The following is a 12,331-nucleotide window of genomic DNA, read 5'->3' on the forward strand; positions in this document are numbered from 1 at the left end:
GTTTTTAACTTTGATGAAGTCCAATCTGTCTATTTTTCTTTTGGCACTTACACTTTTGCTGTTGTATCTAAGAAATCATTGCCCAACCCCAAGTCATGAATATATATTCCTGTGTTTTTCTCCTAAAATTTTTATAGTTTTGTTCCTAAATTTGGGTCCTTGATTGATCCATTTTGAGATAATTTTTGTATATAGTATGAGGTAGGTGTCCCACTTCATTCTTTTGCCTGTGTATGTCTAGTTGTCCCACCAGATCATTCTTTGCCCCATTTAATTTTCTTGGCACCCTTTCCAAAAATCTATTTATCATAATGTAAGGATTTATTTCTAAACTTTCAATTATATTCCATTAATCTATATGTCTGTCCTTCTGCCAGTGCCACACTGTGTTGATTACAATAACTTTATAGTAAGTTTTGAAGTCAGGATATGTAAATCCTCCAATTTGGTTTCCTTTTTCAAGACTGTCTTGGTGATTCTGGATTCCTTGCTTTTACATATGAATTTTAGAATCACCTTGATAAATTCTGCAGAAAATCTAAAGGCAGCTGAGCTTTGATAACAATCACGTAATTCCATAGATCAAGTTGAGGAGTATTGCCATCTTCATGATATAAAGCTTTCTGATCCCTGAGCATGAGATGTTGCTCCACTTTTTTAGATATACTCTAACTTCTTTCAACAATGTTTTGTTTTCCATGCAGAAGTCCTTTCTTTGTCAAATTTATTCCCAAGTATTGTATTCTTTTTGATGCTATTCAAATAATTTCATTTTCAGATTGTTCATTGATAATGTATAGAAATGGAATTGATTTTTGTATACTGATCTTAAATTCTGCCACCTTGCTGAATTCCTTTATTGTTTCTAATTGTTTAGGGGGGGATTCCTTTGAATTTTATATATACAAAATCATGTCATCACAAATGGAGATAGTTTTATTTCTTCTATTCCATTTGCTTATTTTTCTTATCTAATTATCCTGGCTAGAGCTTCTAGTACAATCCTGAATAGAGGTAGAGAAAGCAACTTGTATCCCTGATCTTGGGAAAATACTCAGTCTTTCACCAATAAGTACGATGTTAGCTATAGGGTTTGTGTAGATACCATTTGTCACGTTGAGGAAATTCCCCTCTATTGGTAGTTAGCTGAGTCAACACACTTTTAATTATGTGCTTAATGTCTGTATTCCCTTCTAGACTCTAAGGCTACATATGTTTTATTTGTAAATAAAACACCTTACCATGTTTAAACAATTTTAACATAGTATTACCTGCATTGTAGCAATGGAGGCACATGCTTTGTTCAAAAGAAATAGATCTGATCAGAGGAGAGGGAGAGGAGTTGTCTGGTTAGGCATATCTTTATCTTAATTTACTAAGTCAGAGAAGAGATGGGTTGGACATGTCTTCCTTTGTTCTCATCCCAACTTCAGTAAATACTGCCTTAAACCCAAGTCTCCTGCTATTTCAGCTATTTCCCTAATTTCTTTCCCACTGGGATTACTGGGGAGTACAGAGTTAACATTTATAATCTTCAATACACCATGACCTATATTCTTTTATAAAGCCTATGATCTGACCTACTATTCCTCTCACCCTTTTGAAATCTGCTTTCCTGAGACCAAGGCACATTTCAATATTAACATAAAAATTACTATCAATATAAAAATCTGCCCAATATTCCCTTACTTTGCTACTATAAACTCAGGCTTCCTTTCTTCCAGTATTTCTGTCACCCCCAGAAAGGAGACTTTCACTTTCAGCCAGCATTCAGTCCAGAAGGGAATCCCCTCTCCTGGCTCATTCGGCCTCTGGGCATCAAGCCAGTCACAGGAACAAGCTGAAGGCATATGAGCTGAGGGGGCTTCTCCCCGAGACTGGAGGGGCTGAGGCCCCCTCACCAGTCCATTTGGCTTCCAGGCACTCCTGTAAACGGTGCAAGGAGCTTCTATCTGCCCCAGACTCACCAGGCAAGCCGGGGTGCACTCACATCAAGGACACTTCTGTTTCTCTTGCTCTCATCTCCAACCCATCTCTGCTCCTCTGACTTAGTAAATTAAGATAAAGATATGTGTAACTGGCAACTCCTCCCCCTCTCCTCTCATCAGATCTATTTAGATCTATTTCTTTTGAACAAAGCATGTGCCTCCATTGCCACAATGCAGGCAATATTATGTTAAAATTGTTTAAAATATCAAGTTCATACTCCTAAAAATACTAACATTAGTGCACTGGTATATGTTCCCTGGACATTTGAGGCTGTGTTGATATTAACTGATTTTAGAGTCCAGAGGTTTCAGACCCTGCTGAGAGTTTGTCTAGTTAATATCACCTACATTCATGGGGATCGACTGTCAGTATTATTGTAAAGTGCCTTACAAAGATAACAAAGTTAGTATTTATAATAACTTCCCTCTACGTAGAAATAGTGTCTTGAGGAATGGGCCACCTTCTTCTACTCTGCATGACGCTGAAATACGGGCAGCAGTGGCCCCGATCCTGCTGACTTACCGACAACAGCTTTCCCCAGAGCCAGCCAACTTCTATCCTGATAAATCCATCTCTCCCATCCTGCAGACCGAAGGGATCCTTTTTGAGAGTTGGGAGTCTGGATTTTCCTCTGGTGATGTGAAAACTGCCTACCCACTCAGGCAAATATACACCTGGTGATCACTAGGCACCTTTAGAACCGAGGGTGCGTAGCCTTCCAGGGCTGACTTTTAAAGAGAAATGTACCCAATTAGGAAAATGACATGGACACTCCAAGGACTTAACCATGAAGGAGAGGGAATTGGAATCCAGGAAACAGGAGATCCACCCCCAGATCCTGTGCTCACTCAGGCAGTCCAAGGACGGAGAAAGCTGTGCCGCGGACAAGAGAGCAAGATGAGCAACCTTTGGGAAGAAAGGAACCAACAGTTTTTCTGATCACTTAATCATGGGAAAATCATGTTCAGAGGCTTTTGAAATTCTGCCGGAGAGTTCCAGGAGAATTATTAGGATAATGGCATAGACTAAGCAGATTTTTTAAATGAGGTAATTATTAACTCCTGGATGAACAAAGAATTATAGAAGAAAGGAACTGTGGTCCTGGAATATCTCTTCACTTAGTAGAGAACAGTACATACATAGTCATAATAAAATAAAAATTGAATATTGATTTAACAAAATATGGGACATAAATATGTTGGAGAATGGAGGGAAGTTGCTTAGGCATCCCCCAGCCCCCCTGTCTTCCATCCTAAGAGGTCAATAGGCATTTCACCCTGACAGATCAAGGGGTCAACCTACAAGCATATTATTTAGAAATGTGGAGCTGAGCTTCAGAAGATTTGGGGGAGAGGGGACTTGAAAATAGAAATGGGACAGGGGACTGCTATTTTCCCTCTGTGCATGTTGAATTTTTAAATTATGTACATTGGGATGGATTTTTATGAAAAGTAAGCAGAGTAGCACAGGGTCTGAGAGAAAAGAGTTAAAACTCGAGAAGAGGATGGAGACAGAGAAGACAGCCAAGGCCGCTGCTTTACCATGTGGGCAGGAAAGTTGGCTGATTACAACTATAGAAAAAATGTCTATGCAAGATGTCACTTCAGCCCAAGAGATGTGCTCTTGAGAACAGCCGCTCCTCTTTAGGAGCCGGCAGACAGGGGCCCCGCTGGGTCTGAGGACAGGGCTGTTGCAGCTGTCCCTGATCTCGGTCCTTCCTGCCTGCCCAGGAGGCCAGGGGAACGTCTCCCAACCTCCCCTCCACTCTGCCATAGGCACTCAGGGGCTAAGTGGGCTGTGGCTGGGACTCAGGGCCAAGTAGGTGGTAGTGTGCAGCGGACAAGTGTGAGGAATGGAGTGAGACAGTGCCACCAATGGGGAGCCATGGGCGTGCCTCCTCCCTCTGCCGTCTGGGGGGCCGGGAGCTACATCAGTGGGAATGCAGTCAGGTCTCTGTGGGCACTCAAAGAAAAGAAAAGCTACTTTCCTCTCCCCGGGCCTTCTGTGTTGGAGCATCTGTGTCTTTGTCTAGGACAATTCCCACTGATCACTCCAGAGTCTGACTCCCATTCCAGGGAGCTGTGCTGCCCCGTGGTTGTGATCCATCAAAACCTGCCCTGCCTCCTGAAATGCAGTCAGAGCCACCTTGGAGGAGCCTGGCCTGGGGCCTCCGCTGGGTCAGGCTCCTGTAAGCGCAGTCACAGAGCAGGCCATCTGAGCACGTCGGGTCACCAGCCTGAAATCCTTTGGAGAATGGAGCAGAAGGTGTCCCCTGTGGGAAAGAAGGTGGGTAGCTGCATCTTGGTGCCCTCCCACCAGTCCAGTCCATTTCTTGGTAAAAGCCAAAATGAGCCAGTCTGTGCACCCCCAGGGTGCTGTGGGTATCACAGGAGCAGTCCCCTGGGTGTTTGCAGAATAATCATGCCCTCCAGTGTCTGAATTCTGATTGTGTCACAGCCAAATGACAAAATAAATCATGGTTCCCATAAAGATCTTGGACTCTGTGGCAAGTAGGATCTTAGTTCTGGATGAAAAATGCATTTGGGGAAGAGAAAATTCAGCCAGCAAAGCATGTCCCCCTCTCCTCCCTTATCCATAAAGTGGATCTCCAAGAGACTGTGGCCCACTAGGGTGTAGCAGACATTCCAGAGAATGACCAAGCCAGACCCCACTCTGGAGAATTTGAGATTTGAGGACTCATTCCTGGAAATATCTTCCTGGTTGAGATGCAGATACGTGTCAAGAGGACAGGAGGGTGGCAACCTTCCTGAGTGTGACCTTTCTGAGCAGACACCCTCAGAAGGCAGACGGCATGGACAGGGGAACACCATTGTGCAAACGTCCACACTCAGGAACATGGTCAGCCTTTGGAAGTGAACACATCCTGGTACAAGGAACAAATACACAGCCAACCAACCTGCGTGCCACAGGGACTGTTGCAAAGTGTTCACGATCCTCTCAGTGGTATAGCAGAGGCAGAGGTTGGGCCAGGTCATTTTGCCTCCTGGCTCTGTGCTTGGTTAACCAGGATAGATGGCTGTAGTTATCAACATGGTCTTGGAGGCAGGCAGAGCTAGTGCCTGAAGACCCTGGGTCCTGGGCTGCCAGACTGCCCTCTTACATAAGGCATTTTGCACACAAAACACTGGCACCAACAGGTCAACATAAATTGTTAATAAAGGGAAAGGCCAGAAGAAGAATGTGCCACCTCCAGCAGGACTCAGAGATGATCTGCAGCTGAATGTCCAGATGGAAAGGCCAACACACGTGCACCCTTTGCTGCCCCAACCACATGTCACCCAGGCTCCTTCTGAGCCTGCCTGGGTCCTGGAAGACAAGAAGGACAGTTTTGCAAGCCTGGGGTTAGCATCGAGCAGCCCTGGGGTGGCTGTGCCCTGTGCACCACCTGGACTGGCGTCCACAGGATGTAGAGTAGGTTCCTTCCCCACAGGGCTTTGCTCAGGAACCAGTCTTTAATTTTCTCTTTAAATGAACAGGATATAATGGGTAAGGTTATCAGTAACTGAAATGCTGACTCTCGCAGCCACACCACAGCCAGAGGGCCCAGGGAGGCAGCATGGGGCCTGACAGAGGGGATTCCCGGCTTGGAGACCAAGTCTCTGTGCCCCCACAGGAGGGAAGGGCCTTGATCCTCAGCCCTGGGACATGACAGACCAGCCAGCTTGTCCCTAGGCTGTACCTTCTCAGGCCTCCCCACCTCCTTAAGCCAGGGAGCAAGGCCTCCAAAGCAGGGCCAAAGAGTTCATATCCGTGGGTCCTGGAGCAGGTTGTGTTATCTCCAGAAGATGAGACGGTGGGCAAGGAGCACAAAGAAGGTCCCCTCTAACCCCAGGGTCACCACTAGCTTTCAGAGAACCAAGAAGCTCCTGCCGCCACCTGAACTGGACACCATGGGGAGCTGCCAGAGATGCCCACGGTTGCCGTAGCCTGGTACAGGTGTTCTTCAGACAAAACCTCACACCTGCCAAAGGCCATATCTGCCCACCCGGCTGGAGGCAGAATAAAAAGGTTTCTGCCTCTCTTCTGCCTTCCAAATATCACAAATGTGCATCTCACTGGTAGGACTTGAAGTGTATCTGGAGCTCTCCTGCCAAGGTAGTTTTCAGGCTTCTAGCCTCTGCCAGAAAGGAGAGAACAGGGGAGGGGTGTAAAGGTGTCAGGTGCCAGTAGACAAGAGTGCACAGAAAAGAGAAAACTGGAAGAAAAGAGGGAGAGATAAGCAGGTGGAAGTGGAGAGCTGGGGAAGAAAGACAATTCAGACAGAGGGGCAGGCAAATGCTCAGCGGCCAGCAATGCACACAAACAGGAGAGACAGGACAAGGCAGAGATTGGGAGACAGAAACAGCGAGAAGGTGGGGCCCGTGGGCATGGATGGTAGCACTGGCCGTAGAGCCCCATCACTTGGAATTATTGCCGGTGGAAATGCTGACTTGCCCAACACTGGTCAGGAGTGTGGCTGTGACTCCCAAACTTCCCTGTGCATAAAAATCACCTGAACAACCTTTCTAAAAAGCTTCAGAGAGTCTGATCCCGAAAGTCAGGGGCTTGGCCTGGAATCTGCTTTCTTTGTAAGCTCCCCAAGTGATGCCTATGATCCTTGGGGATACTGGAGGAATCGCTGCTTTTGCAGTTCCACTGAGGGGTGGAAATGCTCCAGACTGCAGCCATCAGGGCAGCGATGAATTCAAGCTTAAGGCCCGCTCTGCTCAGAAACCTCCCACCATCCCCACCCTCAGCTTCACTCTGCTCCCGGGAGTATCTCCAAGATCTCCTCCCACCCCCGCCCAGTTCACTTCTCCCCTTCCTTCCAGCTCCCAGACCACTGATGTTCTAGTTGATGTTTCCCTCCCAACAAGCTAATTAAGCAATAATCCTAGAAGAATCCATCACTCTGACAAGGTTGTTGATTAACCATCCCCAGCCAAGCCAAAAGTGCTTGATATCCCAGCAGAATGCTCAATAATGAGTACAGCAGCAGCACGGGCTGCAGCAAACGGGTGACGGCGGGACCTGAGAAGACAGAGGCCGATGGGTAATTACGCCTGACTTTGCAGAAGCCAGAGGGCCGTGGAGAGGAATGGGGGCTGGCTGGAGGCTACACAGGCTAGGGTGTCTCTAACCAGATTCCAGACCATTCTTTCTGGACCTCCAAATGCCGCCAGAGTGGTTCTAAGATTATTAACAACTCTTGACTGCTGGAGAAGGGCCATGTGAAAGGGGACTGCGCACAAAGAAGTAACTCCCCAACTTCACAACGGTGTTAACTGTATAGCTACTGGAGCAAGAGGAGAGACAGGCAAAACAATAAAATTGCTGTTGGGAGATCATTTCAAGTGCAGATGGATATACCTTTCTCTTTTCCACACTTAAACTTATTTCAAACACCCCTCTGTTCCCTTAAAATACTTACTTTCTTGAGTGCTGGTGATAGTCTCTGACCACGCAGGACGTGATAAAACACTGCCCCCTGATGGTCACAGTTATTGCAGCTTCAAACCTCCTGCTTCCAAGGTTCCTTCCCACTCAGGTGCCTGGTGTGGGCCCTGGCACGTGGGCCTGCAGCTAGCCTGGTCACAGCGTGCACTGTCTGAGCAGCCGCCTCAGCAGAACTGCCCAGTCAGCTCTCAGATTCCATCTTTGTCTGAATCCTGGTCTTGCTTCCACCATTTTTGTTTTTGTTTTTATTTTTATTTTTTGGCACAAAGAATGGATGACATTGACAAATATTCGGGACCAAGGGGAAAGAAACTGACCCCCAGCTGGGCTACCCTGATTTGGTCACTGACATGCCATGTCCATGTCATCTTCCAGTTCTGCTCAGCCACAAAGAAAATAGCATTAGTAAGTGCTCAGCAAATATTCAGAGAATGAGTGACTGAACTGTAGGCAAGGGTAAAGACAGGGCATGGGGAGTGGCCCCCGCACTGGGCCAGGACTCTGCAGTCTAAGGTTCAAGTCCTGTTTCTGCCTCCAGGCAGCTGTGTGTGCTTTGGGGAATGGCCTTCTCTTTCCGGGCTTCCTTCTCCCTAAAATGGTCTATAAAGATCTCCAAGGTGCCTTCGCAAACTTAGGGACTCAGGTCCTAAGGTTTCTAATCAGCAATCATCAATAAGGGGCAGCAGTTAGCCAGGAAGAAAGCTTCAACAACAGCTCTTGCTGGGACCCACCTTCTGGGAAATCAGCAGCACCCTCCTGGCCCCACCCCCACCCCCCAGCGTCTGAGCGCTACTGCTCCTTTTAGGACGCCTGTGACAACGGAAATTTAAAAGCCCCTTCATGTATGTGGACTTGGTCCTTAGCGTCACCGAGTCAGACCCGCCAGCAGCTGCAGATGCTGGTGCCACAGTGACACCTCGTGGCCATCTCCATCTCCACTACTCGCAGCCCCTCCCGGCTTCTCAGCACTTGCCCAAGTCCTGTCCTGCCCAGGACTTGGTGGGCAGCATTAACCCCCAGTGTGAGTAAGGCAGGGCCATGGGTTGTAATCTCAGTCTTGCAATCGCCTCTCTGTCTGATCTTAGTCTCTTCAAATAAGACTTTGGCCTTCAAGTCCTTCCCTTCCAACTGCCTTGTTCTCTGCCTGGGTTACAGCCCATCATCAGGACTCCCAGGCCACATGGTAGGCAGGATATCCCTCAGGGAGGGAGCAGCCCAGTGTCCACCACTGAGACCCTGGGGGTTCACCTCTGGGACCATGCCCAGCCCTGCCCCACACCGACTTCCACACAGCCATGAGGCAGGACCACACAACCCAGCTGTTGTCCACAGATGTTCCACACCAGGGCCTGCCTCTCTCCTGGCTGCCAGCTGCTGAGGTGGAGAAAACTAACAGAACTAGCCAGAAGGAAGCCTCATTGAGCTAGTTTTCTGTTGCGGGGAGGGCAGGGTCTTGCTCCCTTTGGGTCCTGGAATCTTGCCTATCAGTGGGTCTGCTGGGTTCATGTATCCTTAAGGAGTCATGCAGCTAGATTCTTTTTAACACAATTTCCTCCCCACACTGACACCTCACAAAGCGCAAAAAAATGGAAAGGGGATTGTATGCTGACTTCAGAACCTCCTCCCAGGGCCAAGTACTCACCCTGTTTTGGTATGGCTGAGGACACAGAGACTGAGGTTTCTGGATCTTTCCTGGCCCCCATATTACTCTTATTCTGGAAGACCTGGACTCCTTGCCTCTTAAACCAGGTCACTTATCACCAATATTTTGTCTATGCTTATTAGTCTTTTGTAAAGTATAATCTTTCCACAGAAGACCATGGTGCTTTCCAATACATAAATGGAAAGGGCCAGATGAGGCTTTGCTCATGTCACCTGTACTCCTCGTGGCTTCCCGTAGACTGCGCCCAAGAAATGTTCAGTGGTAGCGCTCTGGAACCCCATTCGTTCTAGAGTTGCCACAGCATTAGGTGACCTGTGGTAGCTTTTCCTCATCATTAAATAGTGTATATAAAAATGCTTTTCTGCAAATGGAGAGAGAGATAAGAGTATCATTTAAAAATAGCTCCTATATATAAGTGAGGGGCCACTCAGGAGACAATCAACTAGCTGTTTGAATAGAGAAAATGTAATATAAACAATTATTAACCAGTGAAAAGTAGTTAAGTACTAAGAGGGCCAATAGGGGACTCTAAGGATTACAGGAATAAAAAATGCAAAGAGCAGCTGCTCCCTCTGGGCTGGGGGGCACTGCCCAAAGAAGGAATGAAGAACTTGGATGAGATTCAGACCACGCTGGGGAGAGTGTGGCTGCAACCCATTGGCTGGTGGAGAAGCTCACTGGGGACCAGCTGGCTGGAGCTGGAGCGCAGGAGGCTCCCGGGCTCGGTGGGAAACACTCGGTGGATAAAGCACGCCTGATGAGAGCAGTCAGTCATCCTGCAGGAAGGGAAAACGTACACTGGAGCCGGGAGGGGGCGCGCCTTCTCTGTATGCCTCGCAGTGATCCTCTAGCTCCCTCTACTGGCAAGGCTTGAACATTACACCAACTGCTTCAGGAGAAATGTGTACCCGGTCCAGCTCCAGTGTTAGAAAGTAGGGCAAAGTGGGGTGGATTTGGAGTGAGAGGCAACACACCAACAAGCATACCTAGTCTGTGCCAGGCCCTGTGCTATGCAGTTCCCTCATGAATCTCATATAATCTCAAGCAAAATTCCTTGAAATAGATGTTGGCATCCCCATTTTAATGTTGAGAAGACACTAAAAGCTAGAAGTAATCTGAGAGGGATATGCAGCTAATTGATGTGACTGAGCTGGTGTTAAACTGATGCATGTGTGACTCTGGAGTCTGTGTCTCCGCACCAGGCTAACCGCACCTGTCTCTTTAAAGGATGAAGGGCAGCAAGGCCGTGTTCCCCTCCTCCCCTTCGCCCCTCCTCTGGGAGCGCACACAGACACTTCCAGCACTGCCTCCTGGACTCTCCTCCCCAGAGAAGCTGGCGGTGAGGCAGGTGCCCCGGGGGAGCTCTAAGGCAGTGATCCCCAAACCAGAATCCGTGGAAGAGCTTGGTGGAAATACAAACTCGCGGGCTACCCCTGGAGATTCTTAGTAGATGGGCGTGGGGGGGGGCGGGGGAGCCTGCATTTAACAAGCTCCCGGAAGTCCTGATGCATTCCGAGGGAGGAGCACCAGCTTCCGCCGGCTGCAAATGGAAAGTGAGGGGCTGCCGCCCTTTGGTGGGGGAAGGGGACTTCATGCTAACAAGCTTCTCTCAACCCAGCACCCTGTGGAAAGGTCAGTATTGATACCTGGTTCCTGAAATGAAAATCAAATAAGGCACATGGATCTGCTTCATGGGTGATGAAGTTGTAATGGCTCTAACAGAGTCAGAATTGATTCCTACTTGTCGGTCAGATAATTGGAGGATGGACCCAGGACCCTTGGCTCCCTTGCCTGGCAGCCCCTTTAGACGTACTTCTTGGATGGGAGTTATTTCAGAGCTAGAACATGCTGACGTTATCCCCTGTAGCTCGGAATAAAAGCCACCAGCTTTTGAGCACCTACCATGTGCCAGGAACTATGCCCCATTATCTCCAACCCTTAGACCCTCTTGTAAAGAGTAACAGCACAGCTATCAGGTGAGGAAACGGAGGGTCTTGCTCAAAGCCACACAGGTACAAGAGGCAGAGTTCATGTGTTTGGAGGGTCTCCCTCCAAAGCTGTGCTCTTTCCACGCCAGCTCCTGGCTGAGGAGAGGGCTGGGAGAGGCTGGGCCAGGCCAGTCTTGGGAGGCACTGAGCGTTTGCTGCCCAGTCAGGGCAGGTTCAGACAGCCTGCAGGAGGGTCAGAAGTTGGGCCAGAAAGCCCCAGAAGTGCCCCAGGGGGAGAAGGGGATGTTAAGCCCATGCTCTGGACCTACCCAGATATCTTGATGTGAGGTGAAAGAGGTTGAGAGGAAGCTGGGGAATGGGGGCTTTTTAAGGAACAGTGATCCATTTCCCCATTAACTGGGGTCCTGTCAATGTTACAGTAGCTGATTGATTCTCCTGAGATGCTGTAGAAGTGGCCCATCTATCAGATCACATCCAGGAAGGGGGAAAATTAAGAAAATCTCAAATGCCAGCCTGTTTAATCCTACAGAAGGGTGAGAATAGCTTAAACTCTTCCATATCACACTGCCCAACCACTCAAGATGCAAGGAAAATCAGTGCCAGGTGTAGGCCAGGCGACTACAAGGCAGAAACTAGCTGTGAAGTGCATGCAGCCCCGCCAGCCGGCCCGCTAGGCTCATCTCCCGGGGGGCCAGCGCACCTGCCCCACAGCGGGCGCTCCAGGGCTAACGGTGCTGCCTGGTATAGAGTCGGGCAGATCCAGGCTCCGAGCCCTGCCACCTCTGGGCTGTGTGCCCTGGGCCCTAACCCCTCTGTGCCTAGCAGCACTGGAAATACTGCCTCTTGTCCAAACCTGCGGATTGTACAACACCAAGAGTGAGCTTTAGTGTAAACTGTGGACTTCAGGTGACACTGACATGTCAATGGCGACTCACTGATTGTGACACATGTTCTGCTCTGATGGGGGATGTTGATGGTGGGGGAGGCTGTGGGGTTGGGAGGTGGGATGGGTGGACATGGGATGGGGGTATGCGGGAACTCTGTGCTTTCCCCTCAATTTTTCTGTGAATGTAAAACTGCTCAGAAAACTGAAATCTTTTTAAAAGGGGAAAAATTATTGCCTCTTAAGGTTGCTGTGAGAAGTAAATGAGATGATGCTATCAAAGGGCCCAGCCCAGCTGAGCACTATGGGGTCCGTGGTAGCTGAATGAGGGGGTATCACCAGGTGAGCATGGCCAGTCGCCCCACCCCCAAGAGGACCTGTCTCTTTCAG

The 12,331-nt window shown here is 48.6% G+C and overlaps 1 protein-coding gene and 1 long non-coding RNA gene across 2 annotated transcripts in view; both read left to right on the forward strand.

Annotated features, from left to right (window-relative positions):
- CAPN13 (calpain 13) overlaps positions 1 to 3,198 on the forward strand; it is a 67,815-nt gene extending 64,617 nt beyond the window's left edge. The window contains exon 22 of the mRNA XM_037009295.2: positions 2,424 to 3,198. The gene's annotated coding sequence lies outside the window, so the exon portion shown is untranslated. The remainder of the gene's footprint in view (positions 1 to 2,423) is intronic.
- A 7,228-nt stretch (positions 3,199 to 10,426) lies between these two features.
- The window catches only part of LOC140843974 (uncharacterized), a 52,161-nt gene continuing 50,256 nt past the window's right edge, over positions 10,427 to 12,331 (forward strand). The window contains exon 1 of the long non-coding RNA XR_012121976.1: positions 10,427 to 10,741. This is a non-coding gene — a long non-coding RNA (uncharacterized lncRNA). The remainder of the gene's footprint in view (positions 10,742 to 12,331) is intronic.

The sequence above is a fragment of the Manis javanica genome, chromosome 1 (genome assembly GCF_040802235.1).
Source record: "Manis javanica isolate MJ-LG chromosome 1, MJ_LKY, whole genome shotgun sequence".
NCBI classification, from domain to species: Eukaryota; Metazoa; Chordata; class Mammalia; order Pholidota; family Manidae; genus Manis; species Manis javanica.